This window comes from Theropithecus gelada, chromosome 16, assembly GCF_003255815.1.
Source record: "Theropithecus gelada isolate Dixy chromosome 16, Tgel_1.0, whole genome shotgun sequence".
Taxonomy (NCBI): Eukaryota; Metazoa; Chordata; class Mammalia; order Primates; family Cercopithecidae; genus Theropithecus; species Theropithecus gelada.
Genome location: NC_037684.1, coordinates 7,547,748 through 7,560,454, shown reverse-complemented (window position 1 = coordinate 7,560,454; position 12,707 = coordinate 7,547,748). Strand labels below are relative to the sequence as shown.

General features: G+C 45.0%; 1 protein-coding gene and 1 long non-coding RNA gene across 3 annotated transcripts in view; both read left to right on the top strand.

The window, feature by feature from the left end:
- The window catches only part of ASIC2 (acid sensing ion channel subunit 2), a 1,130,968-nt gene that overhangs the window by 599,674 nt on the left and 518,587 nt on the right, over positions 1–12,707 (top strand). The gene's annotated exons all lie outside the window — the stretch shown is intronic.
- On the top strand, positions 8,731–12,657 carry LOC112609294. Its single transcript, XR_003116182.1, has 3 exons — positions 8,731–8,887; positions 8,979–9,039; positions 12,246–12,657. It is a non-coding gene; the product is annotated as an uncharacterized LOC112609294 (long non-coding RNA).

The window sequence follows — 12,707 nt, the reverse complement described above, 5'->3', positions numbered from 1 at the left end:
AAATTTACTGGACTCTCCTCCCAAAAAATGTAAACTTTACTGTATATAAATTATTCTTCTGTAAACCTATTTAAAAATGTGACTGAAAGACTGAAACAGACCTGGGTTCAAATCCCAGCTTTTCCTTTTACTTGCTCTGTACCCTAGGCAGCTATCTTAATCTCTCTAAACTGACCCCAGGCTCCTCATGCTTAGAGCAGAATAACAAGGTTTGCATAATAAGACTTTATTGAGAGTACTAAGCGAGGTAATGTATGTAAAGTACTTGGGGAACTTGACAGAGAATAAATGCTCAATAATGGTAGCTCGCATGCTAGCAGGGACCACAGGCAGTTTCATTACTGATGAATTAATCAGTTGTTGGGATGACAGAATTGTATAGGCCAATAAATTGCTTGTGGCTGAAACCAACATTCTGGTCAAAACAATGTTGAAATAGGGGCTCCAGGGAGATGCAGCTTGAACCATTTACAGTCTGTGCTTTCAAGCTTTCACTGTTGCTTCTGACACTACCTCTCACATGAAAGGGAGAGAGTGCTGGGTGAAAGTTATTTTGCATAGAGACCCCAAAGACACTTGAGAGTCTGGGCACAGTCCCTGGCACACAAACTGAGGATTGATTTGAAGTGACTTTTGCTTTCCACTAATTGGAATCTACACACACAGCCAAAGGAATCAAGTATTTAAGTATACAACAGAGAATGTGTTCAGCATTTTGCATTCATCGGTCTTGTTGTCTTTGTTAGAACCCTATGAGATAGAAACTTTCATTATTCCCATGAAGCTGATGAGGAAACAAACTTAGAGAGATAAAGAAACTTGCCTAAGATCACAGCTTGTAAAGGAAGAGCTTGGATTCAAACTCCCCAAATTCTTGTCCAATGGGTCTTAACTCTACACTAGACCAAGCACAGGACCTGGGGAACCAGGTGAAGGATGCATGGATGCAGAGCACCTGGGATCCACGCCTGGAGATGGAGTACCTGTAGCAGTGATGTGCTTGAGAAGTGGCCTCTTGGAAAGGGGCACTTGCATTAGAGTCTCTGGGAGTAGGTAAATGCATGAAGGCAGCTCACTCCTTTCCATGAGGCTTCTGGGGAGCCAGAAATTTCCAAAGTCCTGAGAAAGTGGAAGCCCTAATGATATAGTCCTCACCTTACTGCAGATAGGATGTGCTTTGCAGCTAAGGCCCGAGTTTCCGTTGAGCCTCCCTGTTCCTGGGCTCAGCTGAGTCCCCGCTCCTCCATGAACCTCGTTTGCCCCAGTGGTAAAATGAGTGGACAGAGCTAGATGTTTGTTGGCTCCCCTGCAGTTTTGATGCTATAATATCACAAGCTGCACTTGATTTTCACGTGTCAACAGATTTGTCAGCCACTCAATCGCTCTGTTCGGGGGGACATTCTGGGGTTCCTGATCTCCCATTTTGCAGAAGTCCAAAGATTGGGTCCAGGGCTACAAAATCCAGCTTTTCTCAGAGCAAACCTGTAGGAGTAAAATTTAAGAAAGAGAGAGACTCAGGCAAATCTTAAATCCTAGATCATTAAACTTTTACAAGCTCTAACAATGTTGGGGTTGAATAAACCCTGTCTTAAGTATTAAACTTGTCAACCTTAAGATGGCAAAACCAATTCTACTACTTCCCTCTACATTAAAGACACACAAATGAGTCATTGATTTTTTTTCCCTGAGAAAAAAAACAATATGCCCAGTCAGATCTCTTTTGTAAACCACGTAAGACACAGGAGTCTGGGTGAATGTGATGAACGATTCTCTTTTTAAGAAGACGAAAATAACATTTCAACCTGAGAAATCAAGAATATACATGAAGATGTGCAAAAGGGATCATGTCTGTTGCAACAACGATGTGAAATGTGCAAAAAGCACATATAAATGAAGGGACAGCTCTGCAGTGGGCTGATGCAGTAACTGACCTAAACGTGTAAGATTCATAAACACTTACTAAGCATGTCCTGTGTGCTGATCTCTGTGCTGGTGGGTCCCAGTGAATAATAAGACTTGGAAGACCTGGTGCCTATGCTCAATGAATGCACCGTCAAGTAGGGAAACCTATACCCGCCCACCTAGGAAAGTGCTCTCAAGAACCTCACAGGAGTGAATCCGAGACTCACAGGAGTGACTAACTACTCTATGTGAGGGCAACGAAAACAGGACACCCCTTGCCCTTATAATAAATTGCAAAGTCTTCATCACGGCTGATGAACCCACCCTAAGAGGGTCCAGGTAGATCGGCTAGCCTGACCTCCCCTTGTTGTCCTCCCCCTCAATCTTTATGCCACCTTCCATTCTTTGGATAGCACTGTGATGGGTTAAACTGTGCCCCCCTCCAAAAGGTGTTAAAGTCCTAACCCCTACTGCCTATGCTGAGTGTGACCTTATTTGGAAACAGGATCTTAGCTGATGATCAAATTAAAATGAGGTCATTAGAGTGAATCTTAACTCAATATGATTTGTGTCCTTAGAGAAAAGGGGGAAATATGGGTATAGAGACAGACACGTACAGAGGGAAGAGGATGTGAAGATACACAGAGAATGACATCCACAATCCAAGGAACACCCGGAGCTACCAAAAGCTAGAAGAGAGGCCTGGAACAGATGCTCCCTCAGAGGCCACAGAAGAACCAGCTCTACTGACACCTCGATATGGGACTTCCAGCCTCCAGAACTGTGAGGCAATACCTGTCTGTTGTTGAAGGCGCCCAACCTGGGGTACTTTCGTATGGCAGCCCCAGGAAATGAACACAAGTGCTGAGTTCTTTCAGTCCTAGGCTCTTACAAATGCTGTTTCTCTCGGCCCAGAACACTCCTCCGTCCCTGCCCCTTCACCTGGCTAACTCCTCAGCCTGGATAGCACCTTTTCGAGAGAAGTCCCTTGTCACTCATTCCCACGACATTGCACGGGTCTCATGTTGTTCCCTGCACTCTCCCATGTAATTCCCTGCTATGTGCCTGTCTCCCATCTGGACTGCGAGCTACCGAAGGTCAGCACCTGGCACAGCTGGCAGCTAGGAAATACTCAAACTAGTCAAGGATTGAGCTGAGCTTCCTACGAGAATCAAATGAGAGAGCAGTTGTGAACATGCTGTGCAGGCGATGAGGCCCCAGGCACAGGCGCTGGGTTTTAATTATTGGTGTCTGTACTGTTATGTGTGGTGATGCACCATGGTTGCACTTCTGCAAGGCATTGAATATTAAAGTTGTCTACATGTTTCCCTGGCAAACAGGAAAGAATGTTCATTTGGGCCTTCAGATCTTTGCATTTGGAGCTGTCCTGCTTGTGCTTCCAGCTTTCCTGCCCTCCACCTTGGAATTCAGCCCAGAGCCCTGAAAGGGGCTCAGAAGGAGGAAGCTATTAGCATGGAAGGTGCTAGAACCATTGTAGGGCAAGAAAAGTAGGAGCCAATGGCAGGCGCAGCCTTGACTGGCCCCAGGGAAAGTCCAGAAGGCCTCTCCATCTGGCTGTCCATTTAGAAACTTGACCTCTTTGCAAGCAATAAGCATCTGGGGTCCATTAAAATGCAAGGCACCTGCTGGATGTCTGAGAAAGAATCTGCTAGTGAGAAATTAACCTCTTTGGGGGCATTGCAGGCTCCATCTGTAGGTGACAGGAGTGTGTACTACAGTAGCCAATAGTCACCCCTTCTCAGACTCTAGCTTAAGGCCATGTGGCTCATCAGAGGCAATTGTGTTCCCTCTCTGTGCCTCAGTCTCTTAAACTGCAAATGGGACATTGACCTCTTCTGAGTCCATCCACAGGCTTGCTTGCTGGGAGGAAGGGGGAAAATAAGAGTCTGAATGGGTTTTAATGGGCTAAAATGCACTTTATAGATTTAGGATATTGTTATCCTATTCCTAATAAGTATTCATTACTAGACTCAAATTTCACAGTTCTATTTCTAAATCTACCTGAGCCTCCAAGTATCTCATCCTCACAGGCTCACGCCATGGGCATGCGTCTTCAAAAGAGAGCATGGATCTACCTTGCAGAAAAATCCTGCCCTTGAATTAATTCCATTCCACAGGCATTGGCTGAACAACTGTTAATGTGGCTATACTAACAGGGGATAACAGATCACGCTCTGGAGCAGCTGATGCCCCTCTGGAAAAGCAGCTCCTACATGAGGTGATACAGGGTAGAAGGTGGGATAGACAGTGCTGGGCTGAGTCAGAAGAACTGGGTTTCTATAGTGGCTTTGCCAAGCGCTGGCCTTGTGACCTTGGTATGTCTCCACCGCATCCCTCTCAGTCCTTCTTGGTGTTCTCCTCCATGCTGTGAGTCTCAGTAAAAAAGGCCTCCAGGTAGAAGATGCTACCTCAGAGAACAAATTGGGGATCTCATTGTGGATGCCATGGGGAATGAGGACTGTCCCCAGGTCCTCCCACTGGCCATGTCTGTATGAAGGCTTTGATACCTCCTACCCTCTTCCCATTAGCCATCCCAACTCTGCCTACAGGGGCAGGCGATGAGACCTAATCGTTCACCATTTTCACCTCTAAATCCTGTTTAGCTTCCATACCCTGCCTCTCCTGTCTCTAAGGTCCAACTAAAGGATATTGACAATAAAAAGAGTGATCATTTACAGGCAGGAAGGTTAAAAAGAGTATGGAAATTTACAGTTATTAAGCATTTATTGAACACTTACTGCATGCCAAGCATTTTACTCAAGGCTTTTAATCTTCTAACCCTTTAGTGCTCCAACCAGCAATAGGAGGTTATTATTAACCCTTTTCTACAAAAAAAAAAAAAAAAAGAGGATCAGAGAGGTTAACTAACTTGCCTGAAGTCACATAGCAAAAAAGTCATAGATAGGGATTAACTTTCTTAACTTTCTCTGGTGCCCTAACAAAGAGGCTTCAGCTAAATCTATCCAGATTCTGTTCCTATTGCCCCTCCTAGACACACACTCTGATGTTTCATTGACAGATATTGACCTGAAGCTCAGCGTACACTCTTCCTCCAGGTACCCTATCAAACTTTCTATTCTGTTTATATTCTTCCCTCTGTTTCCCCCTTTGCCCTGTGGTCTTTGGACATAGTCAGCCCATCCAACTTTCCAACTGTCTTGCAGGCCCTGCTTTCTAGAACCTCCACCTACATTGTGATCTGAGCATCTGCTGACTTGATCTGGCTACATTCAATCAAGTCATATTGAAGATCAGATACGTGTTTGTCAATCTAGCAGTAGGCATATTGAGCATCTTCTGGTGCCAGACACCAGTTCGTGCACTGAGAATATAGTGAACAAAGAAAGATTCCCACCCTCAGAAAGTGCATTTTAATAGAAGCAGCAGATTTCACTTGTAAACAAGTGAACACATGCATAACATAACTTCAGGAAGCACATGCTGTGGCAGGGTGGGTGGAAGATGACTATTTTAGATAGCTCAAGGAAGGCGTCTAGGAGGAGGTGATATTTTAGCAGAGACCTATATGATGTAAAACAGCAAACTATATGAAGATCAAGGGGAAGAGCATTTGAGGCAAAGGGATCAACAAACACAGAGACCCTGACACCAGAACAAACTCACTATGTTTGTGAAACAGAAGCACCACCACCCCAGCTGTAGACCAATAAGTGAAACAGGAGTGGCAGAGGCTGAGTCAGAAAGGTGGGCAGATGCTAGATGTATAAAGTCCTGTAAACTACAGAAAGAAATTTTAATTTTACTCTAAGGGCAATGGGAAGGCCCAGAGAGGTTTGGGCAGGGAAGTGATGTGGTGTCACTTACATTTTTATTTATTTATGTATTTATTTTTGAGACAAGGTCTCACTCTGTTGCCCAGGCTGGAATGCAGTGGCGTGATCATGGCTCATTGTAGCCTCAATATCCCCAGGCTAGGGTGATTCTTCCACCTCAGCAGCGCATGCCCCCCACCCCCTGCCCCGCCCGCCGCCCCAAGTAGCTGGAACTACAGGTGAGTGCTGCCACACCTGGCTAATTTTTTGTATTTTTTGTAGAGACAGGGTTTTGCCATGTGGCCCAGGTTGGTCTTGAACTCCTTGGCTCAAGTAATCCACCCGCCTAGGCCTCCCAAACTGCTGGGATTACAGGCATGAGCCACCGCACTTGGCCTCACACTTTCAAAAGATCACTTTGGCTACTGTGTGAGGAGTTAACTGGGAAAGAGCAGAAAATTACAGGAAGACCAGTTAGGAGCCTACTGCAGTCATATACTCAAGATAAGGTGAGCTGCTAGTTGCTATGACTTAGGTGGTAGCAGTGGAAGTGGTGAGAAAAGGTGAAACTTGGAAAATATTCAGTGGTGTGTTGGTGGGCATTTAACAATCTGCTCTCTTAGGAGCAGGGTGACCTTAGTTTGTAGCGTTTGTCAATTTCCATAGTGTAAATACCTTCACCATGGGCCACCTAAAACTTTCAATATGACATCAACTGGCTTGCAATATTCCTAACAATTTGACAATTGGCTCTCACAAGTTGACTTGAGCCAGTTCCAGCATCCTACTGAATTTATTTTTAAGGTAGAGTCTACAGGATTTGTTGAAAGTTAGGATGTGGGGGCAAAGGAAAGACAGAAAACCAAAATGACTGCCAAGCCATTGAGTATATGCTAGTGCCATTTACTGAGATGAGAAGACTGAAGGGAGTGGTCAGTTTTGGAAGGGGCTCAGAAGCACATGAACGTCACTCCCACATACTCCCCAGAGGCTTCACAGGAGGAAAAAATACCAACACACTTTTGCTCTTGGACTTGGGAATAAGGAGAACATTTTCTACTATCTCCATAAATCCAAGCAATCCCAAGGCCACTTTGTGGTGTAGCAGTGAAGAGAATGCACCTCAGAAGCAAGACTCTTCTGTATTAGTCAGGGTAAGGCTGGCTACTGTATCAAATACCTCCTGAAATCTCAATGACTTAGTCCAATTTAAGTTGATGTCTCTTTTATGCATCGTGCAACCAGCAGTGTGTGGGGAGGCTGGAGTAGAGGTGGGAACTCGGTTTCACGTGGTCATTCAGGGATCCATGCTGATGGACAGTGCCCTCCTCCACACACGGCTTCTTTTTTTATTTTTTAATTTCAGTTTTATCTTTCTTTCTTCTGTTTTTTAGAAGCATTCTAGAATAAGTCTGTAAGATTGCAACACCACACATGGCTTCTGAAGTCAGTCTAGGGATTAAGTTCTATTGGCAGGAGGGCACAGAGAGAGACGAGAAGGCACATTAGCTTCATAACCACTTCCACTAAGAAGTGACATTTTTATTCCCACCATATCCATTGCTAAGAACTGGTCAACATGGCCTCTTCTAATGCAGGTTTTGACCAGACAACCACTTCTCTACACAGCTTCAGTCTTTGCAAGGGAGGAAGAAACCTTGGTGGATGGCCATTCATCTCTGCCTCTGGCCTCACCCCAGCTCTGCCTTGAGTAAGTTGCTTAACTACTCTGAGTCTCAGTTCCATCTCTGAAAAATGGGAACAATCCTAATACTTACCCACAGGATTTCTGTGCTGCTAAGGAAAGGAAAGGAAATGATACTCATAATGCACTTAGACTGGTCTGCCACTCTCAATGCATTTGAACCAGGAGTATTATTTGTGATCCATTCCAACCTCCTCATTTTCCAGATAAGCCCACCTCACATCAATGTGCACTTCTTCCCTCAACTCTAAGCATTCGTCTACAATCCGCAGAGAATGAGGCCAAATAATAGGAGCACTCTGAAAGGAATTTATACCTTAGAGGTGACCTCGGTATAGAGCACTGACTTTGGAGCCACAGGACCTGAATTCTAGTCTGAGATCTAACAGCAACATGTTAGGTCATTTGGCAATGTTTTAGGAATTCTCTGAGGCTCCCTTTCCTCCTTTATGGGATGATGGATAACAGTAAATACCCGAACTTGCTGGGAGGATGAAGAGCAACATCATATGCAGAGGGCCTTGCAAACCCTACACACATGAATGTCTGTTTCCTTGCCAGGATCTAAAAACACTTTGAAGGCTGCATAGGACATGGCAAGATGAGACACATCACCACACAGACCAATCTCCCACAGATCTGCATCATTTTAAAAATGATCTGTTTGGCAATCAGCACATACTGCTGCTGCCTCGTGAGCAGAGGGTTCTCGTCGACAAGAAGTTGAAGCTGTTCATTTTCTAAGACTTCTGCCTCTCAGCTTGATTCTGCCTGTTCAAGGTTGTCCGGGGTCCCGAGCAATCAGAAATGATTTGTGTCAAAGAGCGCATTACAAGAATCATTTGTCACTTCTGGTTCGCGTTTGAATTTGAAGAATGATGCTGGGGAGTGATCTGAAGGCATGATGTGAAGTGTTGTTATGATGAGCAGCAAAACCGTTATGTTAACCTTCTTGTGAGCTGAGCTCTGGGGTTCAATTTTGACAGCGTGTAGCAAGGGCAGAAATTTCCAGCCCCCACAATGAGATGGACTGGGAAGTATTAAGAATACCTCCCCATGAGAATACCTTATGATTAAATGACAGTCTTCTCAAAAGAAAATTAGTATCATAGTGGCACAAAGCAGCCTGGAATGATTTTTGGGGAACAGCTGGTTTAGCCCTTCACCTTACAGAGAAACATTGAGGTGCACAGAGGGTTTGTGACCTTGTGGCCACAAAGTTAACTTTCCTGTTGATTAGATAGTGTCTTCATCTTGCAAAAGCTAACAAGTGGATTTAAGATATTGATCTCAGAATTTAGAACACCAAGTTCTAGGCGCAGCTTATTCTCCATCTGGCTATGACTTCCACAAGACACTCCACTTCTTTGCATTTCCGTCTGTCTCCCTGAAAGAAGACATTGGTGAATCCCCAGGTCTGCTACAACCCTGAAATTTTATGATTCCGGGCAATCCATGGGGAAGAATTTTTATCCTTATTTGACAGGTAAGATAACTAAATTCTAGAAATCTGGAAAAGTTTCTCAGACAAGGCCTTTTATTTGAATCTTGTGACATAAGTAGATCTATTTTAATAGATAGAGCAGATGTCATGGCCCTGTAAGTCAAGAGAACAGGATGGCCAAAGGCAACAAAAGGGTAGGGCACTTTAAGAAAACTTCATGTACTTGATTATGGCTACATAATAGAATGTGAGAGACAGGACAGAGGAATAGCATACTGAAACACAGCTTTTCTTTCTTTCTTTTTCTTTCTTTCTTTCTTTGGCTCACTGCCACCTCTGCCTCCTAAGTTCAAGTAATTCTCCTACCTCAGCCTCCCAAGTAGCTGGGATTACAGGTGTGTGGCACCACACCAGGGTAATTTTTGTATTTTTAGTAGAGACGCAGTTTCACTATGTTGGCCAGGCTGGTCTTGAACTCCTGACCTCAGGTGATCTGCCTGCCTCAGCCTCCCAAAGTGCTAGGATTACAGGTGTGAGCCACCACGCTCGGCCTGAAACACAGCTCAGAATCAGATCATGGAGAGCCTTGAATATCAAGTTCAAGGGCATAATATCTCTTAGCCAGTGGTTCCCAAATCATATGGCACATGGCAATCTTTGGACATATTTTTGGTTGTCACTACTAATAAGGATGTTGCTAAACATCCTACAATGCACAGGAGAGCCCCAGCCCACAAAGAGTTATCTAGCTCCAAATTGTCACTAGTCAAAAGGCTGAGAAATACTGCTCTAGGCAGAAAGAGGAGAGGTTCTCTGCAGAGTCCTATCGAGGCTATCTTGGGCTGGGTGAGAGGCAAGACCGGCGGCAGAAGGCTGCCACAATCATCTGGGGAAAAGATGATGCAGGTCCGAGCTGAGACAGGGTCAAGAGGACCAACGTCAGTGACATGGAAGAGATGGAAATGACAGATATGTGGTTTCCCCATCCATTGCACTAGCACCTTCTAGCTCCAAGCCATCTTTTCATAGCATCTTCTTTCTTTTCTTTGTTATTCACTTGCTCTGCTGTCCCAAGAGTCAGAGGGTGAGAGGAGATTCGGGACTGGATTTCACCTCCCAGATCTTCTAGTGGTGCATCACAGTAGCCTCACTTTTAATCACATCCAGTCCTGGAAGCAGAAGGAAGGTCAGGAGCTGACACATGCAGCACTTCCTGCAATTTTATTTTATAATTATTTGTGCCATTATTAGTTTAATAGTTTCTGGTACAAGATTACAAGTTCTGTGAGCAGGGACCATGTGGATCATGTTCTTCACTGCGTTCCCACAGCCTGGCAAGGTGCATGATATGTAGGAGATGCTTAGGGAAATGGGTTTGATGAATGACCCTTGGCTTCATGGGTGAGGTTGGTTAGGCATCAGGCACTTGTTGAGGGCAAACCGTGGAGGTGCCAGGTTAGTGGGCTCAGCCTCACTCCTCTGGCTGAAGAATAGGCTGGGTTTTGGTTCTGGCTGCTCTCACTGCATCCAGCCACAGACACAGACCCACCTCCCTGGAAGCAAGAAGAAAGTAGAGGACAGATGGCCAATAAAAAAGACCTGAAAGTGTCTAGTATGATCGCTCAACCCCTCCCATACACACTCCTGTTGGGCATCCCTTCCACTATAATACCTTTTCCCTTTCCATGTGGCCCCTGTCCTCACCTGGAAAACTGAGTGGGAGGCTAAGGGGAGAACAAAGAGCTGGGCACACAGTGTGATCATTTCTGCTCATGAGACAGTCAGGGAAAGGCTTCCCAACCTCAAGCACCTCACCATCAGAAACTTGAGACAGATTATTGGTACCCCCAGGTCATAGAAAAAGAAACTGGGAGTTGGGGATGTAGAGGATGGAGGAAAGAAGCGCCTCTCTCCTTGGCAGTGGGATGAGCCCTAGGACGTCGTGACCCAGTGGGAGGTGTGTGGATGTATGTAGCCACAAGTGCAATGGAGAAGTCTTTAAACATTGGCTTCCCTGCAATTTGCAGAATTTTTAGCAGTGACTCCAGGAACACCAACCCCACAGCTCAAGGAATCAGGCCAACCTAATTCTAAGAGACCCGGGCAGCCATCTGGCCCTAAATTCCCAGATGGCAAGAGCAAGGGCCTCTGCAAGGTCAAACGTGTCTCAAGAAGCAGGGAGGACTGAGGTCCACATGTCTTGACTTTCCAGCACTCTTTCTGCCTGGGGCTTGGTCTGCTCAAGATGTCAGGTCAGCACAGGTGAAGGCAGCTCGGATTTGGTGTAACCCCACCCACTGCCCCCTGCCCAGTTTTATGTACCCCAAGACTACGGAAACAAAGCACCCTCCTTCTTGGTGGCACCTGGTACTGCCAGGAGTTCTATGACCTTGTCCTAAACCTTTCTGGAACATTTGACTTAAAGGACCAGGAGGCCATGCCTGTAAACTCTTTCTACTGATCGAGGCCTGATCGGAGAGTCTATGGTTCAAATCCTGTCAAGCTGTGTGATTTTGAGCTAAGTTAATTAATAAGTTAGTGAATTAAGTTAAAAATTAGTAATTAATTTTTAATAAATAAAAATAAGTTAAAGATTTTTTCTTTAACTTATTTAAGCCTCTGCTTATCTACTGGTAAAATGGGAAGACAGTAGCTAACTCAGAAAGTTCTTGTCTAGTTAAAAGAAATAAAATGGAACAATGTACAGAAAAGTACTTTATATACCTAACACAGAGCAGGGACTGGAAAACCTTTTGTTAAATGAGTGCATGCATTAACTAATAGAAATGATTGACTTTTATCAAAGCTACGAGAGGCAGTCTGCAACCCCTTGGTACCTGTGAGGTTGGTCCTGCATGACCTGGCAAAGCTGGGTCCCTAGGGAGGACTATGAGCTGTTTATTAGTATTTTAGGTTCCAACCTTCTTTCTCTTGAACCTGGCAGCAACACAGTCTTCTTGAAAAAAGTGCTTAGTGCAGGCCCAAGAGGCCTCATGCTCCCATCTTAGCCCCTGACCTGAGCAAAGGTGACCTGTACACTCACCTATGTTCATGCCAATTAAGTGATTTCATTAAAAAGGCTGGCACTGTCTGTGGGCAGCTCCAGGGTGACCCATGAATTAGGAGGGCATTGCTGCCATCTGCCAAGCCTTCCCCTTGCTTGCCATGGGGCGTAACAGCCAAAGGGGACTGACTTCTCTCTTCTTTTTTTTTTTTTTTTTCCAGCCCTAGCACGCTAGGAATAAAGGAAGTCTAGAGACAATCTCAAAGTCGGTTTTATTTTTCTAGAAGCTCACAGTTTAATTAGGTCTACAAAGCATTTAGATTTTGTGTTGGTTGAAACTGACCCAACACACAGAATATTCCATGACATATTTTGTTACCTGCTCTCTACTCACAGACACTGGAAGGGGCCCCTTCCTCCTTCAGAGAGCCTCGTTCTTACCCAGGGGCCAAGAAACAGGACATCTAAGGACTTGGAAGCCCCAGGCACATGATCCCCGGCCTCTCTGTTCTCCAACTAAGGAACGCTTTAAGGCCTTCACATTTATTTATGTATTTCCTGGACCTACTTTGTGCTAGGCCCAAGGAAGTGAGCTGAATAAGACCCAGCGGGGTTGAGAGACATAAAAATGGCTTATTGAAATTCAATACTCTAAGGGCTGGAGGAGATGGATGAGTAGCGAGCTGGAGGAGCACAAAGGCAGGAGTCTGGCTGTCTGCCTAAGGAATGCTTGAGGAAATAAGAATAGCCCACATTTATTAAGCACATAGTACAAGCAAGCACTCTATTAAATGTCTTACATGACGTATCTCATTTAATCCTCATGTGGAAGGGAAAGGAACCACATGTGTCTATTGA